We start from the raw sequence: 26,100 nt of genomic DNA, 5'->3' as shown, positions 1-26,100 counted from the left end.
TAAACGGAAGACAGGAAACTCAAGCTTGTGTACAAAGTCAAATTCTATCACCTGAAATACTGGTGGGCTAGGTCCAAACTATGTACATGGACTCATCAAATAACAAATGGTCACTTAGCCCAAGAATAAATATAGCATTAATAGGAAAGGATGAGAAAACAATAAAGCCAAGAGGATTAGAAAACACATCTATTTAACTGTCAGAAGAAAATAGAAAAGGTTGACATTAAAAATTGTATAGAGTTTACAAAATAGAAAACTCCAACAAACCTAGAGAAAGGGGGCTAAAGAACTGGACAGCTACTGGGCACTGGTGGTGCACACCTGTAATCCCAGAGCTCAGGAGCCTGAGGCAGTAGGATCTCAAGTTCAAAGCCATTTCAGCAATTTAGCAAGGCCCTAAACAACTTACCAAGACCCTATCTCAAAATAAAAAAAAATATAAAGGTCTGGGGACATGGCTCAGTGGTTTAAGTGCCATTGGGTTCAAATCCTAGTACCAAAGAGAAAGAAAGAAAAAAGAAATGATCATCTAACAGAAAAAGAAATGCAAATGCCTCTTGACCAGATAAAAAGATATTCAATCTCACATGTGATGAGGGATGGAAACAGAACACCCAAAAGTTGGACAACACATTTTTTTTGACAAAGTTAAATATAGACAAATAGGTACCCACATTACTGGTGAAAACACAATGAATTTGGCAAAGTCTAGTAAAATTGCAAAATCATTTACCCTTTGACCCTACTACAAACTAACAACCAGCTACCCATGTTGGCTACCCTACAGAGAAACCCAAGGAATTTTGGCCAAGAGCCATAAAGGATCTGAAACCTGCCAAAAATCACATGAGTGTGTTGGAAAGTAGCCCAGAAGACTCATTGGGCCCCCTGCAATTGAGCCTTGAGATGAATATGGCCCCAGAAACACCTCGATTGCAGTTTTATTATCAACTCTGGGTTACGGGCACTCAACTAAGCTGTCCCCAAGAAATGGGACCACAGCACCTTTGGGTTATAATGCTTACTGTGTTGTCAAGCCATTACTTTATCTGGTAATCTGTTAGAAAGCAATAGATTACAAATACATACATACATACACAGTATTTTTGACTAAACATTCCTACATAAGGGAATACACCTTATGTCCAAAAAAATAAAAATGCAAATTCAATTCTTAAGTATATATCCAAGAGGAAAAAAAAAGTGTATTATGTCTACCAAAAGAGATATACAAGATATATACATGCCAAATCGATTCATTATTGCTCTCCACTGCAGAATGGATAGAGCAATGGCAGGACTTCACAATGGAATAATACACATCAATGAAAAAAAACTACTGTTTCATACTACAGGGGAAAATCTTACAGACAAGATATTAAGCAAAAAAAGCCAGAAAGAAAACTTTTGATGGTATTCCCACGCGGAGACTATTATGTACTAACTGGGAGTACAACAAATGAGTAATTAATGTTCTGACTACATTAGTCCTTATGTCATTAGGACCACAATTCTTAGCCTGGCATGACGACACACACTTATGATCCCAGGGACTTGGAAGGCTGAGGCAGAAGAATGGTAAGATCAAGGTCATCCTGGATTATTTAGTAATACCCTGTCCTCAAAATAAAGAAATAAGAAGGGCTAGAGATGTAGCTCAGTGGAGAGCAGCCTTGGATTCAATCCCCAGTACCCCCTACACACACACACACACACACACACACACACACACACACACACGAGAAAAATCTCTACTTTGCAAAGCCTAGTGATTTAAAAGCACTAAAGCAAAGGGTCTGCCACTTAGTTTCTTAAGTAAAGTACTATTAGAACTCCACTACATCTGTTCATTTATGTTTTGTCTGTGGCTGCTTTCCCATCAACATTAGCAGTTGAGCAGTATAACAGAGGACAGCAGCTGGCCCACAAAGCCTAAAACATGTACTAACTATCCACTTACAGAAAAAAAAAAAAAAATTGCCAACCCCTGACCTAATTGCCATTGGTGCTCAGTACAAAGAGAAACCAGACAGCTAGATGTTGTGGGCTGATTCTTACCAGATTCCCGCTAAGACAGACTGGCCAAAGAAACTGTACTTGAACATGATCAAGTCCAACTACTGCACCAATTATTAGGGGACAGAAAGACAGGTGAGTAAATTACTTCACAGGAATGTAATCAGGAACATCCCTTTAAACAAAAGGGGAATGGGAACAGGGGAGGAAGAAACTTGAGAAAAATCAGCTAACTGCAATGGAAGGGAGGTGCTCATACACATCCTGATCCAATCAAACCAAATGTTTTTAAAATGTACCAGAGAATCAGTATCAAGATTAACTGGACATTTGTGATGCTAGAATTTACATTCTTTTTTTTTTTTTCTTTTAGTGGTGCTGGGGATTGAACCCAGGGCCTTGTGCATGCAAGCCAAGTACTCTACCAACTAAGCTATATCCTCAGCCCTGGAATTTGCTTTTTTAAATAGAAAATATAACCATAATACCATTATCACTAAGAGTCTTAAGTATATATATGAAAAGTTTTATGATATCTAGGATTTACTTTAAAATAATACAGGCATGAGAAGAAAGTTGGCAGGATGTATGAACAATCTGCCTATGACTTGATCATTACTGAAACTGGGTGATGAGTACACAAGGATTCCTTATATCAGTCTGTGTTTTTGTTGTCTTGTTAAATTTTTGGTATTTTGTGCAACATTGGGGATTGAATCCAGAGGTGTTCTAGCATGTACCTATATCTTCAGTGGTTTTGGGGGATTTTTGTTTGCTTTGTTTTTTTTTTAGTTGTAGTTGAACACAATACATTTATTTTATTTATTTATTTTTATGTGGTGCTGAGGATCGAACCTAGCACCTCACACATGCTAGGCGAGTGCTCCACAGCTGACGCTACAACCCCAGCCCTTTTTTTTTTTTTTTTTTTTTTTTTTCCGGGACAAAGTCTGTCTAAATTTCTGAGGCTGACCTAGAACTTGTGATCTTCTTTCCTCCTGAGCTGCTGGGATTATAGGCATGTGCCACTGCATTGGGTTATTAGTCTATTTTTTCATGTTTTAAATTTTCCATAATGAAAATTTTAAATAAGGCAAAATTTTCTTCAGACATTTAAAAAAAAAAAAATCCTGAAGTAAAAAGAAGACCTCCTTTTCAATACCTTAGGAATGAACCTGTGCATTCCTAGTAATGATGAGGTGGGAGGTGGCAGTGCTGGGAGTGAGGAGTACACAGAACATGGGGGTTGCAGTCCTAGAGAACCAACGCCAATTTACTCGTGAATTTCAGCTACTGAAGAAGAATCACACCCTTCTCCTAAATTTCCTTCAGAAGCTATCTGATTTTTTTTTTTTTAAGGATCTGTTTTTAATCATATTTTTGTCACTGTGACTGAAATACCCAACAAGAACAACTTGGGGGAGGGAAACTGTATTTGGGCTTATGGTTTGAGGTTTCAGTCCATAGATGGCCAAATCCACTGCTCAAGGTGGCCCAAGTTGAGGCAGCACATCATGGGGGAAGAACCCAACAGAAAAACACAGCTCAGCTCATGGCAGGTCAGGAAGTGGCAGGGAGGGGGGAACAGGGAAGAGGTACCTTCCAGGGCTCTCTCAATGATCCACCTCCTCCAGCAGCCACAGCCCACCTACCTCCCACCTGTCTACAGCTACCATTCAAACTAGGATGGACTCTCACAGTCTAATCATTTTACCTCTGAATATTCCTGCATTAACAGGAGCTTTTGGGAGATACCTCATATCCAAACTATAACAGGATCCTAGCACTGGAATCACTGATGGACAATTATTAAAGTGAAAATAATGAACACAAGACACGGCAAGGATACAAGATGAGAGCCATTAATATCGTACAATACAAGCGTGAATGGAAAGACTTCTGGATCAAATGGAGGAAAGTTCTAGAGGTCGTAAGAGAAGGCTAAGAAGGCAGAAAGAAAAGAATAAAAGAGATCAACTTCAAAACAGAAAGGTTTTGTGAAAAACATTTTAATAGTGGGACCTTATTCTTTCCCCATAATTTAATGAAAAATGTATCTATCAGATAGGACATAGAAGGACACATATCCTCAAAAAAAAAAACTACCAATTTATTCATTAACTTCAAAACACTTAAAAATCATTTAGTCTAATTCATTCATTTCATAGATGAGAAAAATGAGGTTTAGCAAGGCTAATTCATTAGTTCTGCACTCCAGAACTCTATGTGGTTAATGATGAGAAGAAGAGCCAAAATATACCCCATTCTCTACCTATCCACCATCCATTCTCATCTAATCCCACAGTTCCCATCTGGTGACTTCTTTACTATAAATGTCACTATGTATTTTCATTCACATATAGCAGGCATTTGGCAAATATTTATTAACTGGCTCAACCTGAGCCTACTTCAATCCTTCCATTTTTAAGATATCCCATTTCAGCTCAGTTTTCCTCCTCTACCCCAAGTTGCAGATGTGTTCTGAGCAAACCTCAGCGATGCCCGGAAAATGGGTTGGCTAACTGTCATCTATGCATCAGGAAAAATGTTAAAATATGAAAAGGCACAGATAATGCCGTGCAATAAAAAGAGCTGGCATTACAAACCTCTCTTATTTTCTCCATAAATATGTGCGTAATTCGCAATCACCAGGAGGTAAGAGGATCTTCTTGATTCAATGGGTTCAAAATATAAATAGATAGGAAAAGACAGTAATAGGATATACTTCCTCAGCCTTACAATAAGGGATTAAAGAGAACATATAAAGTACACAGGCATAAAGCTGTTCACTTAGTTTATATTTATTCTTTATAAATATTACATATTATACGGCACCCAGAATGTAATGTGGAAAGAATCTTTTAAAGCCTCCAAAAACCTAATGCTACTGCTACTTTTAGATGTGATTTAGGAAAACTCAGTGAAAAGAAAAAAAGTGTAAGTATTAGCTTGTATATAAAGAGAAGGCCCAGAAAAGGAAGCAAGCAATCCAACCAATAATTGGTTTACAAATTTCTACTATTCCTAAAAAAAAAAAAAAGTACTTATACTTACCACTTAGAAATAGCTATTGAGGCACAGATTTTATAGAAAAGACACCAAATTTGGAAAGGATCCATCTAGAAGCTTCTTCAATCTGTAGCTTGTACTTTACAGGCACTCAAGTGGGCACCTGGGGCAAAGCAGCGGTGATTCTCCATGTATGGAGCAGAATAGGGAATGTTGAAGGCTGGAAGATCTAAAACAGAAGAAGGAAGTATGGTTGGTTATTAATAACAGCCATGCCTCAAACCAAAGTTAACATTTTAGCAGCTGTCACATAACATATCACAAGTGAAATTAGAATTATAATTGAGAATTTGGTCAAGAAAAGCTTACAGGGCTGGGAATATAGCTCAGTTGGTAGAGTGCTTGCCTTGCATGCACAAGGCCCTGGGTTCAATCCCCAGCACCATACACATACACACACACACACAAAAAAAAAAAAAACTTATAAAAAATATTCAAAAGCAAAGCAAAATTTTTTTATTTTTCCTCAGGGCTAGGAACATATAGGTGGAGCACATTCCTCACACACATGAGGCCCTGGGTTCAATCACCAGCAAAAAGTAAAATTAAAATATCTCAACTCTTCAGAGAAACTATCTGGAGAAAATAAAAGACTGAGAATTCATCTTTCAAGGGTTCTAACTTAAATGTTTTTCACCACCTATAAAACCCTTTGAGTAGATTACAAACTCCTCACTATCTTAAAGAAAATGTGAATCAGAATTACCTGCTTCTTGATAACACAAGGACCATGACAGTGTCTACCAAGCCTTTCTCTGAAAAGGTCCCTAGGAGACAGGTGCTCTCCATTGCTGGTGGCAGGGTCAATGTCAACAAGGTGACTAATACATTGACTCTTTGACCCAGAAATCCTCTTCCTGGGAAACCATCTTACAAATAAAACTGGACACTTGCAGAAAGACAGTTGTACAGCAAGATTATTATGGTATTACTTGAAAAAGTAAAACATGGAAAACAACTCAAGAGGACTGGTAAAATCACCTATGGAATTCATAAAAGGAGATTCCAAGCAACCATAAAATGAGAGAGGAAGATCACTGTGGCACTACACTATATTAAATAAGCAAGGTACAAATAACATGCTATATTCTGTGTTTTTAAAAAATGTTATTGGTTTGGTGTGGTGGCACTTGCCTATAAGCCCAGCAGCTTGGGAGGCTGAGGCTGGAGGCTCTTGAGTTCAAAGCCAACTTCAGCAACTTAGCGAGGCCCTAAGCAACTCAGGGAGACCCTATCTCTAAATAAAAAATGTTTTTAAAAAGGGCTAGAAATGTGGCTCAGTGGTTAAGCATCTCTGGGTTCAATCCCCTATACCCCCCCACACACAAAAAAAAAATTATTGTCTGCATTTAACAAAAAGGGAAGAGAAGAAAAAGTACAAAAGCACTGTAATGATAACATGAGAAATTGGTCAAATGGTTACCTAGAAAGGACAATAAGGAAACAGGATGAGAGAACGAATCTTTTGACTTCTGACATGTGAATGTTCGAATAAAATTAATTTTTTATAATTCTCAAAATTAATTCACATTCTTTCCTCCTTCTTTCGGAAAAATACCTATAGATAGATATAGGTATATAGATTATACTGATCTATATCATTACACTGATTTATATCAGTATAATGAGGTCACTTTCCTGAAAAGTCAAATGACAACTTAAGTTATTTCCTTGTCCTTCAAAAGAACACTGTTCTCTGCTACTGGTAGCAATCCAACATACACTGACTGAGACTGATGGCTATAATCAAAAAGACAGATAACAAGTGTTAGCAAGTATGTGGTTGGAGCCTCAGACACTGCTGGCAGGGATGTAAAATGGTACAGGTAATTAGGGGAAGTCTGGCAGTTCCTAAAAGGTTGAACATAACACCAGCAATTCTACTCCCAGGTATACACCCAACAGAAATGAAAACAGACATCCACACAAAAAATAAATATTCATTAGTAAAATCATTTACAATAGTCAAATGATAGAAACAACCTAAATGTCATCTAATCCATAAATGGATAAATAAAATGTGGCATACCCACCCAATGGAATATTATTCTGTTACAAAAAGAAAGTTCTGATACATGTTACAACATTGATAAATTTTTAAAATGTTATGCTAAGTGAATGAAGCCATTCATAAAACCCTATATTTAACAAGATTGCATTTATATGAAATGCCAAGAATAGGCAATTCTATAGAAAGTGAAAATAGATTACTGGTCACCTACAGCCAAAAGAGAAAAGATGGGGAATAACTGCTAATTAGTATACGATTTCTTTTGGGATGAAAACATTCTAAAAGTCAATTTGGGTGATAGTATACAACTTTGTAAATACATAACTACCTCAAATTGTGCACTTTAAATTAGTTATTTGGCTGGGTGCAGTGGCACATGCCTACAATTCCAGAGACTCAAGAGGTTGAGGCAGGATGAATGCAAATTCATGATCAGTCTCAGCAACTTAACAAGACCCTGTCTCAGAATTAAAAACAAAAGGACCAGGGAAGAAGTTTAATGGTAAAGCACCCCTGAGTTTAAAAACTAAAAAATTTAATTAGTTACTTGTAGTAGTATGAAATTATATTATATTTATTTATTTATTATATTTCAATAAAACTACTCCTTTTTTAAAAAGCTATTGTCTAGGGACTGGGGATGTGGCTCAAGCGGTAGCACGCTCGCCTGGCATGCGTGCGGCCCGGGTTCGATCCTCAGCACCACATACAAAACAAAGATGTTGTGTCCGCCGAAAACTGAAATATAAATATTAAAAATTCTCTCTCTCTCTCTCTTAAAAAAAAAGTTGAAAAGAAAAAGCTATAGTCTATAGACGATATTGAACATTATTCCTTATTATCTTGCAACTCTGGAAAAGCAATGGATTTAAAAATAAAAGCATATTCTTGCTAAACCATAGATAAGTCACAACTTCTGAATTTCAATTTCCTTGGGGGAGTGAGAGTGAATTCTCTCTGACACACCATCACATTTTTCTTCCAACAGAGCTGCATGCCCACACCAGGAGTAAATTGTGTTTGTCCCAAAATATGTTTATGTCAGTTGAATTTACAACAATTATGCAATTTAATTACATATTGCATCAAAAATGAGTATAAAAAGATATACTTTATAAAAGTTTAGTCATATGATCTAGGAGACAAGCCCTTCTAAAAACATTCTACAGAAACAAACTTTACTATACGGATTGGTGAACCATAAACATTTATACAGTTAATCATAAAATATTTAAGGTATGTATCTTTCCTCTTCGTTTTAAACAGATTCTCTGTTTAAACAACCCAAATGCCAGTATATTATACAATCAATATTTTGTAAGAGAGCTTCTAATCTATGTAAATTATTTGTATAAAAGACAAATAAAATTACATTACTATCATTCTATGTCACACTCAAAAGAGTGATGATGGACCTAGTCAGTCCCCTCTTAGAGGTTAATTTTTCTACTCAAGTTCCTATAATCTCTTCAGATACCCTCATCTCTGAACAGGAAGAGGTGGCCCCATGTTGACCCTTCAAATTCAAAGGAAAGCTAATGAAGTCCCTCCTTCCTGTGCACTTAGCTTCCACTTGTGAAGGCCTTTTTTAACACAGACCTCTAAAAACTCCTCCCTTTTCACACCTAAACCTATATATTTAGTTGACCATTATTTTATGCAAAAAAAATAAAAAATTTAAAACCACAACAGGAAAAAGTCTCTCACTTACGTTCATGTTCCTCCACAGACTCTACATTTCCTCTCATGACCACATTTGTGCCTCTTCTTTCTAACTTATTCTTCAACTACCAGTCATTGCACTCCGGCTTCAACCACTGCAGTGTTAAAACACCCTACCAAGAAAACTTTAAGGAGTCATGCTAACTAGTGTCTACCTCTCCTCTGTCAGTACTCTGATGCATCTCAGATATTGATTCCCAGTGCACAACTACAGTCACAACACTCACTGGTATGGTAAATCCATGCTCTTGATAGCTACAGACTAAAATCCAAAACCTCACTGTCCTGGGAGTCAAGATTCTAAAGAAAGAGACTAAACCACTTAGCCAGTCTCCCAAAGATTACCTGGACTTCGGGCTGAGCTCTTTGCTCTGTGCAAATACATCCCAATCATCCCTTCACCCAGATCCACTTTCGGCCACCTGGACTGCCCTCAATCCATGTCTGCAATGGAATCCAAACTCATTTTCAAAGTAAAAATCACTTCCTCAAGAGCCTCAGGTTTCTAAGTTGCACAATGAGAATACCTTTGAGGCTGTTTTATGAAGATTATAAAGTGTTATAAATATCAGTACTGGTAAGTGTAAACTTAGAACAATAGCTGGCAGATATCACTCAGCATATGCTGTTACTGTTGTTCATTCAACACAATGAGTGCCCAATAAATATTTTTTCATTGACAAAACAATAGAAAATGTTTTTCCATCCACACTATGCTCTTTGTTCTACAAGCAAACATTTATAAAATCCAAAACATCTCAAAGTTAAAATGATGAAAATTTCTGATCAAATTTTCATTTTATGGAATTTCTCACATAGATTCATGATACAAGAACAGCAACCCACTTGTTTTAGTCAGCTATTTTTGCCGATATAACCAAAAGACCAGACAACAACCATTTTAGAAGAGGAAAAGTTTATCTGGTGCTCACAGTTTCAGAGATCTCAGTCCAAAGACTATCAACTCCATTGCTCTGGGTCCAAGGTGAGGCAGAACATCATGGCAGAAGGGCACGGAGAAAGAAAGCAGCTCAGGTTATGGCAATCAGAAAACAGAGCTCTGGTCACCAGGGACAAAACATACCCTCAAAGGTAAGATGCCCCCAATGACTTACCTTCTCTAGCCACACCCTACCTGACTACAGTTACCACCCAGTTAGTTAATCCATTTAAGTGCATTAATGCACTGATTAGGTTAAGGCTCTCATAACCCAATCATTTCACTTTTTCTTGCACTGTCACACACATAAGCTTTTGGGGACACCTCATATCTAAACCATAACACTATTTCATGATTCATATTAGTTTCTTGATTCAGTAATATCTACTAGAAAGGGGGGAGGAGGGGGCTTACCAAATCAATAGCCTTACCATCTACTTTTTTTTTTTTAACTGTGATAAAATACATGTAACATATAATTTGTCATTCTAACCATTTCTAAGTGCACAGTAAGTACACTCAAACTGTTGTACAATCATCACCACCAGCCACTCTGGAACTCTTTTCATTTTGCAAAACTGAAACTCCATACCCATTACACAGTAACTCCCCTTTCCTTCTACCCCAGCCTCTGCAATCACCCTTCTGCTCTCCCTAGGTTGATTACTGGAAGTATCTCATTAAATTGGAATCAGCATCTGTCCTTCTGTGACTGAGTTATTTCACTAAGCTCAAGTCCTCAAGGTTCATCTATGTTGTTCTGTACTCTTTCAACAAGACCTTCAAAACCACACAAGGACAAGATATAAACATCCTCCACCTGAGGTATATTATGTGACACGACACTAGAGATGCAGATGACTCAAATTACAGAAAGAAAGGGAAAAGGAGAGTAACATGCATTTGATTATCAGGTATTCTGCTAGGTGCACTTTACATATCACTGAAGTCCACAACTTCTAACAAGCTAGATTATTAAGACTCCCAATTGACAAAAGAGAAAAAAAACAAAGGAGGCCACACATATCACTACCCTATGTCCATTTTTGTTTTCACCACAGAGTTTATGGCTACCTGACATATGCTAATTTGTATTTAACTATTTCATTCCTTATTGCCTCTCCTTAACTAGAATTTAACTATTCAAGGACACTGACCTCAAACCAACCCAGCGACCAACAGGCAGAGAGTGGAGGGGCAGGGTACACGAAACTTATAACCCAAGCATCGTCTAAACTCTGGTTGTTCAGAGTGTCACCCGTGTGCACATTTCTTAGATACTCAGGAAGTGGAAGAATTTATTACTATTACAAGAAACCCCACACTTACTGGTTGGTTTTGTTTGCTTTTTGGAGTGGGGAGTCAGGGACAGTGGAAGTCAAGAGTGGAGGATAAAATTTCAACTGAGAAGACTGATGGTTCAAGAAGTCTGGTCTCTAGCAAGCCCAAATCTATTGTTAAATCTTCATCTTCTATAAATTTTTGTTGTTTTTAATCAAACTTGACCTGAGGACTTTTTTTTTTTAATAAACATGAATTTGTAATGGAACAAAAGACAGTAGGTTGTGAAACATGATCTACTTACACCTTAAATATGTTCAAGAAATTATTAAAAAATACATTTTCTAAGTTCTCCAGCTATATTTTTCATAATGGAAATGAGAGCCACCTCCTACACAATTAGAAAGATTTAAAATACGATGAAGAGAAATTACTATTTAAAAAAAAAAAAAGCTTTCACTTCCTTTAAATCCCCACAAAAGTCTACAATTTCCATTAACTTATTGTTTTCATAAAATAATTTCATCTGAACACAGTATGAAAAATGTCAGTCATAAAAGAAGTTCTGTGTTCACAAAATAATTTTATCTTACTGATGTAACAAGAAGTCAGTGGCTTCCTTTTGGTGGTAAACAATGGGCCTTGGGAAACACATTCCCCGTTAAATGTCTTTTGCATTTTTCAGACACAATTGGTTCAACTTCCTAATAATCACCATTTACCAGAAATGTGAAAGATAAACATCTATCACCATACACAATAAGACTAAGCAAGCCAAAAGGAGAAAAATAAATGAAAACTACAAGGGCTCCCTGAGGACAGTGGGGGACATAGAACTTCCAATTTCCCAGCCATCTCCAAACTAGTCTTTAAAGTGGAAAACAGCAGCGTCAAGGTGACAAAACACCTTTTTTCTCCCTTCCTAAATGATCGCGCACATCAGCATGAAAACAGACTATATCATACTTTTTTCTACGTTAAGGAGGGGGAAAAAAAGCCCCCCTTTGTCACAAAACTCCTTCCTGCTAATGCTGCATTCTCTGCTCCCCTGATATTCTCTCACTCCCTCTTCTCATTCTTTCTGCTATCCAAGGCTTTCTACCTCTACAGTCCCCAGGACCACTAGTCAGTGCCCTCCACGCCTCATGAAATCCAAAGGTCAATGTTCAGTCCTCATTTTCCTCCACTCAAAAGCAGCATGTCTGTCCCACCTCCTTCACTTAGATTACAAAATGCCATGTGCTCTCCTGGTTTTCTTCCTCTTCCTCATGAGCTTCTCTTCCTCTGCTTCTCCCCAAACTCAATGTTAGGGAACCCAGGGTCAGTTCCCAACCTCCTGTCCACTGACATTTACTCTTATGTGGTCTTATCTGGCCCCAAGGGCTTAAGTTCAAACATGAGTTTTATCAGCAGATGGAGAGAATCTCTAGCTCAGAGGTCAGTGCTCTCTGCAGTCAACTGTCCGACAAGACATCGAAAAGCATCTCAAATTCAACTCTTGATGTACTAAATTCTTTACCTACCTCCAGCAGTGTACCTTGAGTAAATAACATCATCATTCTTCTAATTGCTAAGGCCAAAAATCTGGCAAGCACATTTATTTCCCTGCATCCCCCAAAACAATCCATCAGCAAGTTCTGTCAACCTTGTCTTTAAAATACTGTAAGTCCTAAATCTGACCACTTCTCTCCTTATCCTTGGCCGCCACTCCAGCCAGAGCCATGATCATCTCTGGCTCAAAGTTGATTCTTAAATGATAGCTCTGTATCCACTACAGCCTCAATTCTCCACAGAGGAACCAAGGCAATCTTTGTAGAGTATCAGTGCAGTCGCTCCAACCATACTGAAAATACTCTATATCAAATACAGGGGGAAAAAAATCCATGATCTCTCTGCCCTTTCCTTTCCCACATTCCAGACACACCAGCTTTCCTCTTGCTCTCAATAAACATTTTTTTTTATTAAATAAATGCTGCCCAGGATAATAAATAGGCACTAAAAAATTTAGCAAAATCTTGCAAACATTTTATTCAATAAATATTAATATCATAAAATTCCCACTTTACTGCATTATGAGGAGTTTAGAGTAGTGCAGAATGACAGGAAGGGAGGAGAACTTGCTTGCTGCTCTCAACACATAAATCCAACACGTTTTTGTATCTTTTCTTACATCATGTTGAGATACAACCTAATTTCTCCGGAAACTAAGAGAATTTAAATTGCTTCCTTTATTCCTATGAAATACCTGGATCAACCTATACATAAACTAGCTTAAAAGGAGGTGAAACACTCAGCTGATGACCTAAAATGACTTAGTTCCATATTCTGCTATCCTAACATGACTTAATCCATAAGAGAGAATTCAAGCATCATTAGAAATTCTGAATTTCCACAAAAATATTTTAGGTAGGTACAAGGAGGAGAAAAGAGAAGCAACCTGCCCTAACCTGCTATAATCTAGAGCTTCCTGCCAATCCAGGCCACAAAAGTAAGCCCCAGAAGAAAATGGATCACACTCAACCCCTCTTCCATCCATCCATCCATCAAATTCATTAAAACTAAATCAACCTCAATAGACTCCTCCTGTCCCTTAAGTGAAGGAAAGAGGAAATATAAACTCTGTCACAGCCAAACTATGACAGAGCTGATGCTATTTATCAGCACTACATAATGTGTTTAGAATTTTAAAAATCACCAGTCTTATGCAGAGAACTGGTGGATATCATTGAAATTCACAAAAATTCACCAGTTCCTTATACCTGCCAAATTTGGCAAACTTCTAAACACAGGTGTGAAAGGCAAAAAACCAGTTGCTTTTCTAAGATAGCTGCTCATTTTTAGAGTGATGGAGTGGTAGTCAGACTTACCCAAGAAGCGCTTACAAATCGGGTTTAGAGACACTAAAGCTTTCTCTCAAAAAACACACACACACACATTAACAGCATTATCCACTTCTCCTCTCTTTATCAGCTTTATGGAGGATTGTACTTTTCTTTTCCCTCCTGAAACGAGGGAAAAGTATCAACCAAAGAAATATAAGTAGAGTGATTTATAAACTTCCAGCAGAAAGATTTAACTGTTGGTCTCAACAATCAATGTGGCCGGCGTCTGTGTTAATGTGTAATGCTAAGCCTTTTATGGAAAGGTAATTTGCTCTGGAAGACATGGACTTGATAAGAGAAATAAATCTTTTGTGTTTTAAGCCATGGAGAGGGAATTGCTTTCGTTGCAGCATATGCTAACCTAGCTCGACTAGCATATTGGTTAAAGATGTTCCTTTACATATGACAGGGTTACATCCTGACAGATTCCATAGTAAGTTGAAAATACCATAAGTCAAAATGCATTTAGGGGCTGGGGATGTGGCTCAAGTGGTAGCGCGCTCGCCTGGCATGCGTGCGGCCCAGGTTCGATCCTCAGCACCACGTACAAACAAAGATGTTGTGTCTACCAAAAACTAAAAAATAAATATTAAAAATTCTCTCTCTCTCTCAAAAAAAAAAAAATTAAAAAATAAAATGACTTTAAAAAAAAAAATGCATTTAGTACACCTAACTTACCAAACATCAGAGCTTAATCTACGAATCCTTCCTTACACAAGCCTACAGTTGGGTAAAATCATCTAACACCAAGCCCATTTTATAATAAAGTGTTGAATATCTCATGTAATTTATTTAATATCTATTATCAAAGAAAAACACTGGCAACACAGTACTCTGTAGACTATCAATTGTTTGCCCTCATGATTATGTGGCTGCAGCTCAATGCCACCACAGAGCATCATAAAAGCATCATATCCCTAGCCATGGAAAAGACCAAAATTCATAAGTTGAAGTATGGATTCTAAAAAGTGCCCATCACTTTCACACTATCATAAAGTTGAAAATCAAAGCATTATGAGTCAGCTGTATCAGGAATGAATAAGTGGAATTTCACATTAAAAACATAATATCATTTATATTAGCAACATCCCAAAATAAAATACTTAGATATAAATTTAATAAATTACCTAGAATTAAATATTCTAACAACATATGTATGTAAGGAAGACTAAAGAACTCTGATGAAACAATCTAGGAAGAACTAAATAGGTAGTCCATGTTCATGGATAAAAAAATTCAATATTGTTAGGATGTCATTTCTTCCCAACTTGATCCCTAGATTCAATTTAATCCAAATCAAAATTCCAGCAAGTGCCATGCACGGTGGCGCATACCTGTAACCCAAATGTCTTGGGCAGCTGAGGAAAGGAGGATCATGGTTCAAAGTCAGTCTAAGCAATTTTAGCAAGGCCCTAAGCAACTCAGCAAGATCCTCTCTAAATTAAATACAAAAAGGGCTGGGGATGTGGCTCAGTGACACCAAAAAAACAAAAAAGATTCCAGCAAGTTAGTTCATAGATACTGACAAACTGTATCCTGAAGTTTATATAGAGAGTCAAAAGACCCAGAATAACCTACATAATATTGAAGGGGAAGAACAAAGTTGGAATACTGATATTACCCAGGCCAATGCTACCATAAATCTAAAGTAATCAAGACTGTGTGGCATTGGCAAAGGAACAGATAGGTCAACAATACAAAATAGCCCAGAAATGTACCCACATTAATATAGCTAAGTGATCTTAAAGAGGCAAAAGCAATACAATGGAGAAACAATAAACTTTTCAACAAATGGTGCTAAAACAACCGGACATACAAATGTAAAAAAAAAAAAAATGAATTTAGATAGACCTCACATCCTCAACAAAAATTAACTCAAAATGGATCACAAACTTAAATGTAAAATGCAAAATTTTTAAAGCTCCTAGAAAAAAACACTGGAGAAAATATATGTGACCTTTAAGTTGGCAATAATTTTTAGATACAACAGAAAAGGCAGGATCCATGAAAGAAAGAATGATAAGACGGACTTCATTGAAATCAAACCTTCTGCTCGGCAAAAGGCAAGAGATTGAAAAGACAGTCAACAAACTTGGAGAAAATACTTGCAAAACATTTATCTGATAAAGGAATGGCATACAAAATATAAGGAGCTCTTAAAATCCAACAGCAATAAAAGACCAACAGTTTGATTTAAAAAGGATCAAAGATCTAAGCAGTCATGTCATCAAGATGATATAAGGATGGCTAATATACATACGAAAAAATGTTCCCTATCATATGGCATTGGGGAAATTTAAGTTAAGATGACAATAAGATACTGAAGTGGCACCCCCTTTCTTCACTGAAAAGTCTTAACTGGGCCTCTCCAGAAATCTTCACCTAGGCTGATTTTATTCTGTCAGCAAAAGAGTCTCTGCAAAAGAATCCAATGTAGATAAACTTCCTATTTTCGTGTCACCCTGATTACTTGGCCACTGGCGGAGAAGATACCAGCATTCCAGGTGCTGGATACCCCCTTACTAGTTTTTCACAAACATATCCAGTATAGCATTTTGAAGAAATGTGCAAACAAGGCCTCTGGCCTTGAGCTGGGCTTCACAGAGATGTCTACATTTTTAAGATAAGTTACAAATGGGCTCCATGGTAACAGCTGGCAGAGGGAGGAAAAGAAGGGGAGATGAAGCTCTCCCCTTCTCAGGTGTTGTCCTTGAAGAGTTAACTTGCCTAGAACAGTGAAAGAAAAAGCTGCTTTTATGTGAACTTTTGCAGACTGTGAACTTCTGAGCCCCTCCCCTTACATGCTGGGTATAAAACTCTGAAACTCCCTGAACTCGGGGTTCAGGGGATTAATTGATTACAGCAAAAGCTGTGCCCTCTGAACCTGGCTACAGCCAAATAAAACTGTTTCCTGCTATCTTTGGTGCCTTGCCTAATATGTCCCTACAATAATGCCACTGCATACCTACTATAACAAAAACCTCTATACACACACACACTTGGTTCAGCTTCTCTGGAGAACCTTCATCCATATAAGCTTGGTTAGTATCTAAAAGAAGTGTTTCAATTATTTAGTCAATAAGAGTATTTACTAAGAACGCTTTTTAAAAAATGTGAACAAATCTATAGAAATAGAATGTAAATTAGTGGGGAAGAAGATGACTGCTAATGGGTAAGGAATTTCTTTTGGGGGTGATAAAAAATGTTCTAAAATTAGTTGGTGAGATGGTTACACAATTCTGTGAATATGCTAAAATCCACTAGATGGAATACTTTAAAAGAGTGAATTTTATGGTACATGTGAATTATGCTTCAATAAAGTTGTTATATGAGAAAGAAAAGAAAGAAAAGCAAGCATGCCAGAGGAAACCAAGGAGAATCATAAATGACAAGGGAAAAATGTCAATTCATAAGTTAATTAACCTTTAATTGTTCAAAGTCATTAAGTTATAGAGAGAGCTTCAAAGAGTCTTCAGAGAATGGAATAACAAAGAAAGTCAACAAATTAGTTGCATATGCCCACTTCAAAAAGAAATTCAAGGCAGCAAAGCAGCTAAGTAGAAACTGTGACATCTGAGAGAATGACTATAAACTGCATTAAAGAGAAACATCTCACTTAACAGTGACATGTGAAACCATACCACAGGACTAAAATCTCTCACTGGAGAAAAGAAATTGTTCTAAAAATCCTATACTTAGTCTAATGATAGGGATCATTATAGACAAGGAAAGGTTTCTACTGTGTTTACCACAATTGCACTATTTGCAAAAGATTAAAAAGTTTACTATAAAATTCTCAACATCTTTCACCCCATTATATAGTATGAAATCATGTGATTTGCACTCAATAAGAAACTAGTTTTTGGACTGGGGATGTAGCTCAGTTGCATGCACAAGGCTCTGGGTTCGATCCCCAACACCACACACACAAAAAAAAGAAAAAAGAAAAAAGAAATAGTTTTTAAAGAACACATTTTGGAAATGTGTTCTTAAAAAGAACACATTTCCAAACAGTGCTTCTCTCTCTTCCTCTCCATAAAGAGAGAGAAAGGGCAGTGAAGAGGGGGCAAAGAGTAAAAGACCACCCAGGAAGTTAGAAGTACAGTGAGAAATTCAGTGTGGCTAGAGCAACATGTGCATTTGCAGGCAATGGCAAGAAACAGGGTCTGATTTTGTTGGAAACAAGTCAGAAAAGTAATGGGTCCACACACGCAAAGGACCATGGACAGACGACCCCAAAGAGTGCTGAACCCAGGGAACACAGTGAGTTTCAGAAAAATCCATCCAAGTGGCAGGCACTAGAGGAAGGAAGGAAAGACATTGGAGAGAACAGAGGGACCTAGGTGAGAGACTATGAAGGCCTGTCCTAAGGCAGTGATGATGTGACCAGCAAGGGAGAAAAACAGGTTGAGAGGCATTTAGATGATCAAATCAAAGTATCCAGTGTGAAGCAGGTACTCAGTGTCTGGGAGCAGCTTAAAAACCATGGTGGTTAAAAAGAGAGATGACTCAAGGATTTCTACAAGTCTTGAGCCAAGTACAATGTCAAAAATAAAATTTGGAACTACTGAAAAGACATAAGTTCATTAAAAATTGTGGAGGAGAGAGCTAGTAGAGAAGGTTTTTGAATGTTCCCAACACAGAGAGGAGGAACATCTGAGGTGATGGATATGCCAATTACCTTGATCTGATCACTGCACATTGCATACAGACACTGAAATACCACATGCACCCCATAAATATGTACCATTACTACATATTGATTAAAACTCTATTTTTAAAAAACTGTGAAGGAATGTTTCAAATAAAGCAAGGACACCAGGATGTGCCAGCAAAGGAACGCACACTTGTGTTTCCCCACAATGGGCCACTGTGGTTAGCTGGCACAGTCCTCTTCCCTAACAAGGGCCTGATTTCCCTGGTACTTACTGGTCTAACTCTAACAGATGACAGTGGAAGCCTCAGGCAGTGGTTTTAAAACAGGTCTGCAAATTCTTTGAGAGGCCTCCTGCCAAGGAGTGGACCTATGTTCCCTCCCCATCACCTGCAAGTCTTGCAGATGCCTCCACACACAGAAAGCTGCACAGAGGAGGTCCAGTTCTGAGCCATGCCAGAAGAGACCCTCTGGGGGCCAAGAGCCACCTCAGGAGTCCCACTAATCCAGACCACCCTGTGAAGAAACCACATGATGAGCACACTCAAAGAGGGGAGTCCCCCGCAGCTTGATTGTTCCCAGGCCAGGGCCAGACGTGAGAGAAGACCTCCTCCCAAGCCACTGTCCCAAGTGTAGCTTCCAGAGAGAAGTCACAGGAGAAACGCCTGGCGGAGCCTGGGCCACTCCCACGTGTATGGACAAAATGAAAGACTGTTTTTGTTTAAAACCACTGTTTTGGGGTGGTTTTTCACACAGCAATATTGATACCAAGGACAGCCCAACTACTGAAAGAGCAGAAGCCTCCCCTGATCCCACAATGGGGTGGGGGACTGGAGAAGGGAGATGAGTTAAGGAGGGGGGGGGGGAAGAAAAACAGACACAAAAAAGGGAGGGTGGGAGACATGAGGGAAAGAAGAGGGAGGAAGAGAGGGAGGGAGACTGATAGTCCCCACGCAAATATATTCACCCCCTAAAAAATTCCAGGGCAAGAGTTGGGTAACAACATCTGTGCATTTATTTTTTGTTTTGTTTTGTTTCTTAATATTTATTTTCTAGTTGCAGTTGGACAAAATACCTTTATTTTATTTATTTATTTTTATGTGGTGCAGAAGATGGAAGCCAGGGCCTCCCACGTACTAGGCAAGCGCTCTACTGCTGAGCCACAACCCCAGCCCCTAACCTCCTTGCATTTGTAACTCACATGTGGAGGACTTAAAAACAAACTGATTAAACCTCACAAGGCAGTATTTGTTGGAGATAATTTTAAAGTAGACAATTTTTTTTTAAAAAATCGTTTCTTAAAGGTTATTTTGGGGAAAATATTAAAAAGAACCCCCACTCTTGAAATATCTTTCTCACTGAAAACTTTGTACTATAGTAAACGAGTTGCCAGTGTGAAGAGGGTAGGCAAGATAGAACACTGCTTGAAAACTTATTTTATTCCAATCTGTTAATATTTTGTCCAGACTAAAAACAGTACATGGATTCAGAATCGTTAGCAATGTGGATTTTACCAAAGATCATCTCATTAACTTGAGTTAAAGAAAATGAAATGAGATGAATTCAAAATTCACAAAAGTCGTGAAGAATCCTGAGAGCTTTTTGATAAGACTGCCTCAGCTGGCTCTAACTTCAATTGTTTCCACAAATCCTCACACAGAATGTTTTCAGCTTGGTTGCCATTAAAACAAAAGGAGGACATTGTTGAAAATGAACAATAATATGTGTATTGCTATTTCAAAGACAATGCCACAATCTCAACTTAAATCAGTCTTCCCATTAAAAATTTACTTCTAAATTCTACACTTACCAAAAGTGGATAACAAAGGACCTATTGTGAAAGGGTTTCATAAAGATAAAATGCAGATATTTTGAAACAGCACAGAGGAAGCCCACTAGAAGTGAGTGTTCACTTATGTCAATTATCAAGCATCCTATTATAGCTTCATCTCCATTCCCCCTCCTTTAGTAATAGAACCCACAAGTTTTAGCTATAGTCATGGCTACCCACTTAAAAATTACATTTCCCAGCTTTCCTTATAACTGGCTGTTGCTACAAAGTTCTGGCCAAGAGAACATGAGAAGTAAAGTTGGCCATCGTGGGAAGGGGTGTATGTGTGTATGGATCTGTTTCCTCCCAATTGAACACTAGAACTGCCCAAGACACCAAAACTGACTGCATCAGAGGTAGCCCACCATTCCTGGTCCACTCACCTCTGCCCAATACATATGGGAAACAGATGAATGTCTTGCATAAGGCACACACATACATAAAAAAATATGAACATCGGCTATGTTCAGGCTATGTCCCTAGGCTGCTGAGATATGTCATTGCACATAACAGATAAAGAATCCTGCCCTCATGGAGTCAGCATGTTAACAGCGGGTGACAATAAACAACAGACACCATAAGTAAATTATGGAGTATGAAAAGGTGAGAGACACTATGAAAAGCTAGAAAAGAAGCACAGGGGCAAGTGTCAGGACAGTAGGAGTTGTGAGAGACCTTTTTGAAAAGGGATCATTTTAGCCAAGCACGGTGGTGCATGCCTATAATCCCGCACTTGAGAGGCCGAGGCAGGAGGATTACAGATTCAAAGACAGCTTCAGCAATTTAGTGAGATTCTGTCTCAAAAATAAAAAGGCTGGGAGTTGGGGGACAGTATCAGAAGATCTCAGAAATGACTATCTCCCAAATGAACAAGTGAATTACAACACCAACAGAGAACACGTGGAATGTAGCCTTTGAATCACCTATTTTTTATTAGTTGCTCGTGACAATAAAATGATCTTGACATATCATACATTTGAATCAAATGGGGTATAATTTCTCATTTTTCCAAGTGTACAGGTTGCAGAATCACATTGGTTATACAGTCATGTATATACATACAGCAATACTAGTGTCTATTTTATTCTGCTGCCCTGCCTATCCCCCCTTCCCTTCCTCTCCCCTCCCATCACCTCTCTCTACCCAATCTAATGTGACACATTTCTCTCTTTTTTTTCCCCCTCACATCATCATACATGTATTTTGTATAATGATGAGGGTCTCCTTCCATCTTCTGTGCAATTCCCCTTCTTCCTCCCATTCCCTCCCACCTCTCTTCCCTAAAAGCCCCCAGTTCCTGTTGATGGGCAGAATGACATCCCCTGTGTTTCTCCTCTGATAGCAATAAACCTTTCCCCTCCCAAAAAAGGTGGGGTGGTTGGGGGTGTGGCTCAGTGATTAAGCACCCCTGGGTTCAAACCCCAGTACCAAAAAAAAACAAAAGGGAGTAGAGGGAAGAGCAGGAGGTATTTTAGGAAGGATAAGAATATTCCAACCATGGGAAAGAGCCAATGAAGGCACTGGGTGAGAACACACCTGGTGACAACTAAACCATTTAACAGATAGATGGCAAGGAAATGGTAGGAAAAAAGATCAGAGAGGTTATAAGGATTAATGCCAGATTTGTGGGACCCCAACAGACCTCCAGGAGCCGAATCCGATGCAATCACAAAAGAGTCTTTATTGCAAGCTCGTGCCTGGACTCACAACCATTTCCGATGCATTGGTCCCGAGGAGTGAGTCCTGGCCCTTAATTCAAGTGGTAGAGACATAAGAACTGATTGGTTTAGGTCTCGAGGGATTGCAAGAGTGTATAGCTAAACTGCAGGGTGGCCTAATCATGTTATCAATCACCGAAATTACTGAGAGGGTCACCTGGCATTTCAGATATTTTCCCTGTCTCATGCTGATTGGTGGTTGCAAGGGGGTTGCTATGGGTCCTCACCTAGCATAATTTGAATCAGGGACACCTGGCGCAGCTATCCCTCCAGTTAAACAACTCAGCAGGGTGGTTATGTGCCTAGGAGCATTCTGTGGGTTTTTCCAAGGACAAGGGTCATGTCCCCTCCCTCTGGACAAGCCTTGAGGTAGAAGCTGGTTTCTCAAAAATGGAGTCACATCAATTTCTCAGGATCAGCTCAGCTAAGGCCTCCAGACATGGTACTGAGTGAAGTGGGAAGTCACCGAAGGCTTTGTGGAGAGTAACATGACCTGCCATCCATTTTAAAGGGCCACTCTGGCTACTGTGCTGAGAACTGAGAAAGAGGGTAGAAACAGATGCCGGGAGACCTTACTTAGAAGGCTATTTGGAACTGAAGTGTTAGCAAAACTTCTGTCTTTCAGCATGAGAAATAGCTCTTGGACTCAGTTAACTCAGTTCTGTTAGCACTATTCCCTGGAAACCATACAGGCAGAACATCAGCTGTGTTACCAGGCAATACTGCTTAGGGTAAAAATGACCCATTGGTAAACTGCAAAGGGACTCAGAAGAACTCTGAATACCTGGTAAGCAGCCATAATGTTAGGCCTGAACCAATGTAAAGATGCCTGTGATTGGGCCTATAGGGTTTCTGGAAGCTCTAGGATCATGGGCTGTCATATGAGATAATGGCTTCTGATATGACCAGAGGAGCAGGGACTCCTAAGCCACCCATGTGGCTGTTCTTGTGGACTGCTTTGTGTGTCTGTGTTGGCTGCTACTAAGAACCTTATGAGAGAGGGGACCAAGAGTACCCCTGCAAGGAAGCCGTTTCCTGTCCCACATCCTCCCAGGTCACTCTCATGTCAAATGTGGACTATGGCAATCCACAAGCCTGGTCAGTTGGAGCCCCCAGGAACCTCCCTAAGGAGGTTCCACATACTGCTCTATGGCAGTAACGCAGGCAAGCAATGGGAGTAGCTTGGACAAGGATGAAGTAAAGTAAAAAGACGATTATAATTTTGAGAAGGAGGCTACAGGAGCTTCTTAATGAATGTGAGAGAATGAGAAGAAAAACTGCAAATTTTTGGCCTGAGCAATCAAAAATAAAAATTGTGGGGGGGGAGGCAGACTAAGAGATTTAAGTGTTCAATTTTTGATATTTTTTAGTTGAGGGTTATTCATCATTTTGCTTTCTCCTCTCTGACCAAAGATGGCTGCAGCAGTTCCAAGGTACATGAGCTAACAAAAAGGTGCATACCTTCATAAATTCAAGAACCCCAGATTCCCAGAAGGCTTCTCTTATGTGTCACTATGGCTAAGCCAATCATGGGCAAGGAGAATGAAACTAATAACTTTAGGCTAAGCAACCTTTAACAGTAGCCCCTTGGGGCTGAGGAAGATTCCAGAAAGCATATGAACAGTCAATACCTGAGCAAAGTTCGGCTTCATTAGCAAGGAAAGAGGAATGACTAATGGGTGCAGCATCTGTCAAAGAGGTCAAGGGTGTCAAAGAGATGTTCAAATCATCTACATTAAAAGACGTAAGATCAGGGGATGGGGTTGTGGCTCAGCAGTAGAATGTTCTAGCATGTGTGAGGCCCTGGGTTCCATCCTCAGCACCACATAAAAATAAATAAATAAAATAAAGGTATTGTGTTCAACTACAACTAAAAACAAAACAAAACAAAACAAAAAAGACATAAGATCAACATTAGAGGTACAAAATAAGATAGGGAACCAGGTAATGAATGAATGAGTGGGATGGAATACCCTCTGTTTCATGGGAAAAAGAGACAAATTCTGTGAAATTCTACAGCAACCAAGAAAAGATCATTTTTAAATAATGTGCGAGGGGGAAAAAAAAAAACAAAAACACAAGAATCAGGAATCTGATTAAAAAATCACAAGCTCCCCATCACAAAAGACAGGCCAGTGTCTCAAGACTCTCCAAAGTGAAGTAATTTTGGCCTCGACTTTTATGTACAAATGATCAATCAAGTGACAAGGCAGAATACAACATTTATTTGAAGGTGTCCTTTAGCAAAACCAGGATGCAAACCCATAAAATCTGACATGAGATACACAAGAAGCAGTGGAAAGGATCCAAGAGTGGAATGAAAAAGAAATCCCAGGATGGCAGCTGGGAGGCAGGAATAGACAATAATTCACCCTATTAAATCAGAAAACTGGTGAACTCCATGAAAGGAAGAAAGGAACGAATGCTGTTCAAAAGCCAGAATAATTAAGAAGCTGGCTTAATGACAAAAATGCAGTTTCTTTTCTCAATTTAAAAAAAAAAAAAAAAAGAGAGAGAGAGAGAGAGATGCAACAGAAAACTCCAACAGAATGCTGCTGTCTGTCCCTGGCCCTTCCTCCTTGTTAAGGAACTCAATTTTTTTTGTTTGTTTGTTTGTTTTGTTTTTGCTGCTGTTGTTGATTTGTTGTGTTGTATTTTGTTTTGTTTTGGTCCCACTCACATTCCAAAGACTCACTGCTAGGTGTGAGGAGTAAAGTTAACTAAGAGCTTCCAGTCTTCATTTCATTCAAGTCAGCTATGGTTTTCAAGACAGAGTCACAGGATTCTCTATACAGCCCCAGGCCACAGTTAAAAGACAGTGATTGAAGTCAAGCAATTTCTACCCACCTCGGAGCTTCTCTAATGGACCATCCTGAGCCCTGTTCTGCCCCTAGTACCAGCAGACTGAGTATAATCACAGGCTAACAGCCTCACCTGTCTGATCCTGATCCCTCCTTTACTTTTGTACAGCTGTAATTCTTTCTGAGCATCTGCTTCCCGGAGAATGCAACCTGCAACCATTAACACTGTGGGGATGTAGGTCAGTGGTAAAGTGCTTGCCTGGCATGCACAAGGCCCTGGATTCAATCCCCAGTACCACAAAAGCAAACAAATATTAACAATGTGAGACTTTCTCAACCAAATCATTGTTCCATGATTGTTTGAGGAAAGGCCTTTGCTTTGATGATATGTGAAGTATTTAAGGGTAGAGAGTCATGCTATCTGCAACTTTCTCTCAAAAAATTCACCAAAGTAAAAACAACTCTAGAGCTACAACTAGATACAGACCCAGATACAGAAACGAGACAAAGAAAGGAAAAGGCAAATACAGCAATAGTTCTAACTGATGAACTTAGGTAAAACTCAGACAAGAGTTCACATTACCATTTTTACAACCTTTTTGTAAATTCTGAAGTTCTCAAAAACATGTTGAAAAAAGATGAAGATCCAGACACAGCAGCACCCACTCCCATCCTCGCTTTCTGCCTTTTGGAACATAAGCAAGAAAAAGATGCTTGGAGTCACAGCAACCAATGACAGTAAAAGGAAGGTCAGGAAAATCAGATGTCACCTACAGTTCAATATTCTGTTAAATGCACAAAAATAACCAAAATGATACAAAAGGCGGCTATTCAAGAAATCATGATTCAAGTGGGGGGGGGGGGAGTGACACCACTTTGAACAACTGATGGATTGCCAGAAAGAAAATCCATTTGACCTTGAAACGTGAACATCTTCCTTTTATTGGCATGGGGTCATGACACTGGACAGTAGGAAAGAAAATGTAATTCACTAACTTAACTCACTGCTTTACAGTGAATATTTGTAAGATAATGAAAAGACTCAGGATCAAGCTAAAATTAAAGCACCAAAGACTGAATTAAAGCTACAGAACAGGGAGAATGTTTACAACCTTGAGGGTATAAAAGGTACAGCTGTGAAAATTTGGGGGATGACAGAGAAGGATTTCAAT

The 26,100-nt window shown here is 38.7% G+C and overlaps 1 protein-coding gene across 1 annotated transcript in view; it reads right to left on the bottom strand.

Moving 5' to 3' along the window:
• Fryl (FRY like transcription coactivator) overlaps positions 1 to 26,100 on the bottom strand; it is a 232,914-nt gene that overhangs the window by 190,581 nt on the left and 16,233 nt on the right. Inside the window, exon 2 of the mRNA XM_077803150.1 lies at positions 5,074 to 5,257. The gene's annotated coding sequence lies outside the window, so the exon portion shown is untranslated. The remainder of the gene's footprint in view (positions 1 to 5,073; positions 5,258 to 26,100) is intronic.

Source organism: Urocitellus parryii, chromosome 10 (genome assembly GCF_045843805.1).
Source record: "Urocitellus parryii isolate mUroPar1 chromosome 10, mUroPar1.hap1, whole genome shotgun sequence".
Taxonomy (NCBI): domain Eukaryota; kingdom Metazoa; phylum Chordata; class Mammalia; order Rodentia; family Sciuridae; genus Urocitellus; species Urocitellus parryii.
Note: the sequence above shows the minus strand (reverse complement) of the source record. Positions and strands in the feature narration are given on the sequence as shown.